Raw genomic sequence first — 9,973 nt, forward strand, 5'->3', positions numbered from 1 at the left:
GTCATGGTCAAAATCTAACAAAAGTTGAGTGAGAGCCATCGAACTGTTAACGGTGGTGGTGTTAGTGGGTCGCGCTGGCTCCCGGCCGTTGCTAGGCAATGGGGCCGGCGCGTCACTTCCGCTGCTGGGAGACAGTCTCCGGCCAGTTGCCTAGCGACCGGAGACGCCAGGCGGCCGCCCTGCACTTCAGTCCCAGCTAATGCTAAGCAGCCGGGACACCGCGCTCGAAGCGCCCTTTTACAGCTGGGCAGTTAGGGTCCGGGGGGCTGGTCTTGCTGGCTCTCCTGTGATTTGCCAGTTGGGCCTTTTTATGGGAGCCAGCATGTTGCAGCCTCGCCGGTGATAGCTTCCTGTGGAGCCTGTTTTCCTGCCTTCATCCCTTGGTTTATAAGGTGTCACATATGCTGTACGAACAAAAAGTCTCTTCTAATTTGTGTATAGAAATCTTGAAAACGTCTTATATGTCAATAGGGGATATATATATATATATATATATATATATATATATATATATATATATATATTCCCCTTCTTCCTCCTCTACATCTAAGATATATTACTTCTAGTCTAATATAAACCTTGTAAAGTTTAATCATATGGATTATAATCCTTTGTTCTTTCCAACTGAAAAATATATACAATTATATATGTTTTTATGTTTAGTTTATTTTGGTAGTAATAATAATAGGAAACTTTTCCCCTTATATCTGATTCTAACTTACTTCTGGTGTAAAAAGTGTCCACCTAACATTGCTGCACGTTTGTCTGTCTATGATTGGACATTCCCCACATGTGCAACAATAAGAAGAATATCTTCCTCTGTATCTATTTCTAACTTACCTCTGGAATAAAAGTGTCCATTTAATATCGCTGTGCATATTTGTCTGTCTATGATGAGGACATCCCCCAAATGTGCACATCTCCCATAGCTAAATGGATCTAAATTATTTACAAAATAAATGAACATGATAAGATACCTAATGACGACATATTAATGTGTACTAATGTTATAAGGAGAATGTTTTATATTGTGTAATGTTTTTTTATTGCACTGTGAAAACTCTGCATTAACCCAGATTGAGAAAATCCAGGAAATGCACGAGAGGATCAGCTCTAAACTAAACCGAGGCTTGGGATAAGGAGAGCACGTGCACAGCCTCAGGCAATGCAGACCCATGGAACGACAATACGGCAATACACGGAAGTGTGCGCCTCAGAAGGAATCGAGGCTTGGACGTGACATGCAGTGCGCATGCGCGAACCGGCAACACACGGGTATAAGAAGGCGGAAATGAGATACAGTGCTTATCCTTCTGAGGAAGCCGCTGAGGGTGTTTGATTCGGGGAAAGGTGTAAAGGACCTATCACCCACCATTACCTCATTTTTTATTATTATTATTAACAGTTTCTTATATTCCGTTGCGCTTTACAATTAGAACCTGTACCTGGCTTGTGCATCTGATACTTGTACGGGGGATCTCTAGAGATGGCTAACTAACAACGGTTACCACAGCACCAGCAGCCGGGAGATATAGGGGGTCATTCTGACCCGATCGCACGCTACGGTTCATCACAGCGGTGTGAATGGGTTGGATCTGCGCATGCGTGCCGGTCGCATTGCGCAGGCGTGTCTTTGCCCGGCGGCAGCGACGGCGTGTACGAAGAAAGCGGTCGTAGCAGCGACTGCAAGAAGATTGACAGGAGGAAGGTGTTCTAGGGCGTCCTCTCCCCTTTTCCGGGCGTGGAGATCTGAACGCAGGCGTGTCCAGGCGTTTGGGGGGCGGATGTCTGACGTCAATTCTGGGACCTTCATCGCTGGATCCATCACACAGGGTAAGTAACTGCAGGGCTAGTCTTGTTTTACACAAAACTTTTTTAGCATAGCAGGGGTGCACAACCGATCGCAGCCCTGCTATGCTAAAATACACTCCCCCATAGGCAGGGTCTAGTTGATCGCACGAACAGCAAAAAGTTGCTACGTGCGATCAACTCGGAATGACCCCCATAACCCCCAACTCTACATTGGAGCCTTCCAGCACAAGTAGGCTGCCTGATTGCAAACCCGCATTACCTGGCCAGGAGTGCATTAAATTAGGAGGTGACTATTATCCTTACTGGAAACTTGAATTGTCATTGTTGATTCTCCATTCAGACATTTTTTGCTTCAAAATTGCATGGCTTGTTCTAACTGGTTATAGCTAACAATGACTGTCACTAACCATTAGCAAAAGCTAACCTGAGAAGGCTAAGTGTTTCTATATAAGTTTGAAAACCAAACAAATGACTTTTCTCTAAAGCCTTATTTTATTGTGCAATTAACATGTACTAACATGGGCTTTTAGAATAATTTCTTTTACTTTATGCCCTGCCGGTACTGTGTATTATGGTGTTCTGTGTATATTGATTTCAACTGTTTCTGCAAATTCTTTTATATATATATATATATATATATATATATATATATATTTGTTCACCTTGACAAAGGGGGCGCAAGCACCCCGAAACGTTGGGACACATCTAAGTTGAATATAACTTTACACACTACAGTCTACGAGTGCCGCCTCTTTTTTGTTATTTATATACAAAGAACGCGGCACTCCTGGTGTCTCAATCAATGGCTCTCTTAGGCAGGTAGTGGACCACTACCTGCCTAAGAGAGCCATTGATTGAGACACCAGGAGTGCCGCGTTCTTTGTTTCTATGCATGGTTTTACACGGAGGCACCCGGTGCAGTAAGGTATACTATAGGAGAACCGGATCTAATGGACATTGTATATGTATGTATGTATATATAATTATATATATATATATATATATATATATATATTGATTACTATACCACCTGTTTTCCAAGCACCCTGTCTTTTTGCTGCTATCTTTGTGGGCGTGAAGTAGTCTCCCTCCTCAGTGGCAGATGGTAACACAGGTGCTGATGTGAACGTGTTTAGAATAACACCAGCGCCAGATAACCTTTTTCTTTTTTGTATTTTCATTTTCACTGCAGGACTCAGACTGTCCAGCACTACCTGCAGTAATGTATCTTAGCAGTGCTATTATTATAGCAGGTGGCATGGACACACATTGCTGTGCGGACCTGCGGGTGTTGCCAGCGGTTCTGCACCCACAGTTCATATGCACTTTGTGCCAGGCAGCAATGGAACCCGTGTGGACTGTTGGCTTCTGTAGTACCCCATAGAAGAAAGGGAACACCGCACTGTTGGAACGCTGATGTTACTTGTGAACCCAGCACTAAATTTTGCTGTTAACTGCAGCAATGTCGCATACGGGTCAGATGTTACAATATGTGCCAGATGATGCTGTCCGCGATCACCCCGAGGTGACGCACGCTGGATGTCTTCCCTTATGTTGTCGCAGTACACCCTTGAAATTATTGCATATGTAAATCCAAATTTCATGCTGATTTTGGAGTGGGAGTGACGTATCTTTCTAGGACCTACAATCAAGCCTCATTCAAAGTTGCTTAAACTGTGATACGCTGTTACCTCCACTGCAAATTATATGGCAATGGATTGCAGAGATATCTACCTATATATAGTACTTTAATGCGTGGCGGGGTGGCATGCACTGGGGATGGAAGTGGCACTCTCTGTTTTTCTGGCGCGAGTGTATTAATAGTTAATTGTATTATAGTATAAATGATTTATCTCTTGCTATTTTTTTATTCTCTCAACCCAGCGCAGCCTCTTATATACAGTATCTTGCTCATTTTCGTGACTTGTTTGCCACACACTAAAGCATACTTAAGAAAGAGGGGAAAATTAGCTAACCGCTCAGTGAGTGGTGGTGTATAGATGATTATCAGCAGCAGCTTGGGAAGGGAATGCCAATCCCCAAAAGCACACTTATATAGAAAAAATTACCAAGTTGCGCTAGATAATCAAATAAAAAAGCATATATTTTAATGCATAAATTGGATTATAATAACAACAATTCTCCCGGGAGTAAAATATACACTTTAGAATAACATCTCTATAGCTGTAGACCTACTGCTAATTTTATAACAGAAGTACAAATTAGTACTATTCCAGAGCTTATAACCCCAGGGATATCACTTTAAATAGAATATTACCAACAAAAATGAATATTATTTATTTTATTTTGTCTTTTAACTAGAGATGAGCGGGTTCGGTTCCTCTGAATCCGAACCCGCCCGAACTTCAGGTTTTTTACACGGGTCCGAGCAGGCTCGGATCTTCCCGCCTTGCTCGGCTAACCCGAGCGCGCCTGAACGTCATCATCACGCTGTCGGATTCTCGCGAGGCTCGGATTCTATCGCGAGACTCGGATTCTATATAAGGAGCCGCGCGTCGCCGCCATTTTCACACGTGCATTGAGAGTCATAGGGAGAGGACGTGGCTGGCGTCCTCTCCGTTTAGAGAAGAGAGAGACACAGTATTTTGGGGAGCATTATTAGGAGGAGTACTACTATACTGTATACTACTATACTACTTGCTGAAGTGATATTTATACTAGATTAGATAATAGATAGTGTGACTGTAAGTGTATTATCTGACTTGTGGGGGAGACACTGACAGTGGGGAGCAGTTAGAGTCTGAGAGCAGGACTCAGGAGTACATATAACGTACAGTGCACACTTTTGCTGCCAGAGTCAGTGCCACACTGCCATTGTTGTGACCACACTGACCACCAGTATAATAATATATTTTGTGATTGTCTGCTTAGGCCTCGGAGTACTAGTTGCAAGTTGCAACGTGACCTGAAGTGACTACCAGTTTAATAATCAATCACCACCAGTTTAATATATATATATAAAATTGTATATAATATATATATATATATATATATATATATATATACAGCAATTCTATTCGATACAGCGGCACTCAGAGACTGGATACAGTGGTAAAAATCCTTTTTACTAATTCATGGTGATAAGTTGCATTCCAACGTTTCGGGGCGCAACCCGCCCCTTTGTCAAGGTGAGCAAACAAACAAGTGAATAAAACAAAATAGTACATACCTTTATGTGTTGGGAAGACCCGTCGGCGGGAAAGACAGCGGTGTGCAGACGACGTGAGTGATTTCCGGCTGCCTACTGTGACGCGTGTGTGAGGTGCGCGTCATAGTGATCGCGATACTGTGCTGTTGATCTCGGGCGTTGCCGTGGTAACCTCCAGTACACGGAACTGTCCAGTAGTCTCGTGTGTGGTCATGGCAACCACGGGACTCCGTGTGTTCGCTGGCTGAGTATAGATCACAATAGGTGACTGTGAAAAGAAGTGATTAGAGGTAGAAGGGGGATGCTATGGTGCGGAACAAGACTGTAGGCGAACATTAAAATGTCAGAGTAATTCAGGCTGTAATATACAACAGTGTCGGCATCTAATGTGCGGTCGTGATATACGTTCATGGTAATGGATATAATCTCATGGCACTAGATAGGCCCCAGAGTAAAAAAGAAAAAGAGAAAGAGAGGGCACGAAGAGGAAAAAAGGAGAATCGGGATAGACCGGTGTCGTGTGTGTGACCGATGGTATGTGTGATGACGGCGGTATAATTAAAGGGCCAAACCCGTAGTATGTATGATTATAGTAATAAATACCTAAACGTTATCAAAATAGATTTAAATCAATGACTGTTATAGTTCTTTTTCTGTCCTTCGTGATGGTAAGGCATATAAAGATCCATTCGTCCCTTATTCATACTTGTGCTATGGATGAGAGCCAGTAGGAGGAGGCTCAGAACACGCTCCATTGTATGCGGTCATTGAGGCCCGTTGGTTTTGTGGTATTCAATTTGAACTGCCATCGTGCTTCCATTTTTAGTAAGGCGCCAGCTCTGTCGCCACCTCGGATGCTTTTGGGAATATGGTCTATGATCTGGAAGTTCAAATCGTTCAGCTTATGTCCACATTCTACATAATGCCTGGCCACCGGTTGATCAGACTTGCGTTGTTTCAATGCTATTTTAAGGGCAGACCTGTGCATTGCAAACCGTTCTCTGGCAGTGCGAACTGTTTTCCCCACGTATTGTAATTTACATGGGCAAGTTATTACATAAATCACATGATTTGTAGTACATGTGAGGACGTGTCTTATGGAATAAGTTCTGCCAGTGGCACTGGAGGTGAAGGTGTCTCCGGCAGTCATGTTTTTGCAGGTCTCACATCCCAAGCATTTATAGCACCCTGGGGCTTTTGACAGGAACGTATTGGGAGGGAGGGGTTTAAAGTTGGTAATATCCGTGTGTACCACAAAGTCTCTCACTGATTTGCCCTTCGTATGACATACCATTGGCCGTTTTCTGTGTAGAGGGGTGAGTTTTTGATCAGATCGTATTATAGGCCATAATGCTGTCAAAGCTCTTGGTAAGACTGGGCTAACGTTGTTGTATTTGGAGACAAAAGGTATTATATTGACAGCCTCTTTGACTTGTGGTTTCAATAGATCGTCCCTCTGGCTGCACGCTGCTTCCTTCTCCATGTCACGTAGCATCTTGCGGGGATAGCCCCTATTGACGAAGTGCCGTGTTACGTCTGAAAGTGCTCCCTGGAGTGCTGTTGGGCTGCTTGTGATCCTGGCTGCCCGTGTGTATTGGGACTTAGGTAATCCCTTCTTTAGAGCCATGGGATGGTGACTATTGAATCTAAATATATATTGTATACCACCTACCCGTGGTTTTTTTTTTTTTCATTCTTCTTTATACATACTACTATAGTAGCTTACTGTAGCAGTCTGCGGTGCTGTGCTGACCTGACAGTGTCCAGCAGGTCCGTCATCAGTCATTACATAATAAATATATATAGTACCTGTCCGGCTGCAGTACTAGTGATATTATATTGATTTCATCTCATTATCAATAATTTATCATCCAGTCTAGACTCTATATTAGCAGCAGACACAGTACGTTAGTCCACGGCTGTAGCTACCTCTGTGTCGGCACTCGGCAGTCCATCCATAATTGTATACCACCTACCCGTGTTTTTTTTTTTTCTTTCTTCTTTGTACATACTACTATAGAGTATAGTAGCTTACTGTAGCAGTCTGCGGTGCTGCTGAGCTGACAGTGTCCAGCAGGTCCGTCATCAGTCATCATTACCTAATAAATATATTATCTACCTGTCCGGCTGCAGTACTAGTGATATTATATATACATACATATATATATTGATTTCATCTCATTATCAATCATCCAGTCTATATTAGCAGCAGACACAGTACGTTAGTCCACGGCTGTAGCTACCTCTGTGTCGGCACTCGGCAGTCCATCCATAATTGTATACCACCTACCCGTGGTTTTTTTTTTTCCTTTCTTCTTTGTACATACTACTATAGTATAGTAGCTTACTGTAGCAGTCTGCGGTGCTGCTGAGCTGACAGTGTCCAGCAGGTCCGTCATCAGTCATCATTACCTAATAAATATATTATCTACCTGTCCGGCTGCAGTACTAGTGATATTATATATACATACATATATATATATTGATTTCATCTCATTATCATCCAGTCTATATTAGCAGCAGACACAGTACGGTAGTCCACGGCTGTAGCTACCTCTGTGTCGGCACTCGGCAGTCCATCCATAATTGTATACCACCTACCCGTGGCTTTTTTTTTTCTTTCTTCTTTGTACATACTACTATAGAGCATAGTAGCTTACTGTAGCAGTCTGCGGTGCTGCTGAGCTGACAGTGTCCAGCAGGTCCAGCATCAGTCATCATTACCTAATAAATATATTATCTACCTGTCCGGCTGCAGTACTAGTGATATTATATATACATACATATATATATTGATTTCATCTCATTATCAATCATCCAGTCTATATTAGCAGCAGACACAGTACGTTAGTCCACGGCTGTAGCTACCTCTGTGTCGGCACTCGGCAGTCCATCCATAATTGTATACCACCTACCCGTGGTTTTTTTTTTCTTTCTTCTTTGTACATACTACTATAGTATAGTAGCTTACTGTAGCAGTCTGCGGTGCTGCTGAGCTGACAGTGTCCAGCAGGTCCGTCATCAGTCATCATTACCTAATAAATATATTATCTACCTGTCCGGCTGCAGTACTAGTGATATTATATATACATACATATATATATATTGATTTCATCTCATTATCATCCAGTCTATATTAGCAGCAGACACAGTACGGTAGTCCACGGCTGTAGCTACCTCTGTGTCGGCACTCGGCAGTCCATCCATAAGTATACTAGTATCCATCCATCTCCATTGTTTACCTGAGGTGCCTTTTAGTTGTGCCTATTAAAATATGGAGAACAAAAATGTTGAGGTTCCAAAATTAGGGAAAGATCAAGATCCACTTCCACCTCGTGCTGAAGCTGCTGCCACTAGTCATGGCCGAGACGATGAAATGCCAGCAACGTCGTCTGCCAAGGCCGATGCCCAATGTCATAGTACAGAGCATGTCAAATCCAAAACACCAAATATCAGTAAAAAAAGGACTCCAAAACCTAAAATAAAATTGTCGGAGGAGAAGCGTAAACTTGCCAATATGCCATTTACCACACGGAGTGGCAAGGAACGGCTGAGGCCCTGGCCTATGTTCATGGCTAGTGGTTCAGCTTCACATGAGGATGGAAGCACTCAGCCTCTCGCTAGAAAACTGAAAAGACTCAAGCTGGCAAAAGCACCGCAAAGAACTGTGCGTTCTTCGAAATCCCAAATCCACAAGGAGAGTCCAATTGTGTCGGTTGCGATGCCTGACCTTCCCAACACTGGACGTGAAGAGCATGCGCCTTCCACCATTTGCACGCCCCCTGCAAGTGCTGGAAGGAGCACCCGCAGTCCAGTTCCTGATAGTCAGATTGAAGATGTCAGTGTTGAAGTACACCAGGATGAGGAGGATATGGGTGTTGCTGGCGCTGGGGAGGAAATTGACCAGGAGGATTCTGATGGTGAGGTGGTTTGTTTAAGTCAGGCACCCGGGGAGACACCTGTTGTCCGTGGGAGGAATAGGGCCATTGACATGCCTGGTCAAAATACAAAAAAAATCAGCTCTTCGGTGTGGAAGTATTTCACCAGAAATGCGGACAACATTTGTCAAGCCGTGTGTTGCCTTTGTCAAGCTGTAATAAGTAGGGTTAAGGACGTTAACCACCTCGGAACATCCTCCCTTATACGTCACCTGCAGCGCATTCATAATAAGTCAGTGACAAGTTCAAAAACTTTGGGTGACAGCGGAAGCAGTCCACTGACCAGTAAATCCCTTCCTCTTGTAACCAAGCTCACGCAAACCACCCCACCAACTCCCTCAGTGTCAATTTCCTCCTTACCCAGGAATGCCAATAGTCCTGCAGGCCATGTCACTGGCAATTCTGACGAGTCCTCTCCTGCCTGGGATTCCTCCGATGCATCCTTGAGTGTAATGCCTACTGCTGCTGGCGCTGCTGTTGTTGCTGCTGGGAGTCGATCGTCATCCCAGAGGGGAAGTTGTAAGCCCACTTGTACTACTTCCAGTAAGCAATTGACTGTCCAACAGTCCTTTGCGAGGAAGATGAAATATCACAGCAGTCATCCTGCTGCAAAGCGGATAACTGAGGCCTTGACAACTATGTTGGTGTTAGACGTGCGTCCGGTATCCGCCGTTAGTTCACAGGGAACTAGACAATTTATTGAGGCAGTGTGCCCCCGTTACCAAATACCATCTAGGTTCCACTTCTCTAGGCAGGCGATACCGAGAATGTACACGGACGTCAGAAAAAGACTCACCAGTGTCCTAAAAAATGCAGTTGTACCCAATGTCCACTTAACCACGGACATGTGGACAAGTGGAGCAGGGCAGGGTCAGGACTATATGACTGTGACAGCCCACTGGGTAGATGTATGGACTCCCGCCGCAAGAACAGCAGCGGCGGCACCAGTAGCAGCATCTCGCAAACGCCAACTCTTTCCTAGGCAGGCTACGCTTTGTATCACCGCTTTCCAGAATACGCACACAGCTGAAAACCTCTTACGGCAACTGAGGAA

Source organism: Pseudophryne corroboree, chromosome 6 (assembly GCF_028390025.1).
Source record: "Pseudophryne corroboree isolate aPseCor3 chromosome 6, aPseCor3.hap2, whole genome shotgun sequence".
Classification (NCBI taxonomy): domain Eukaryota; kingdom Metazoa; phylum Chordata; class Amphibia; order Anura; family Myobatrachidae; genus Pseudophryne; species Pseudophryne corroboree.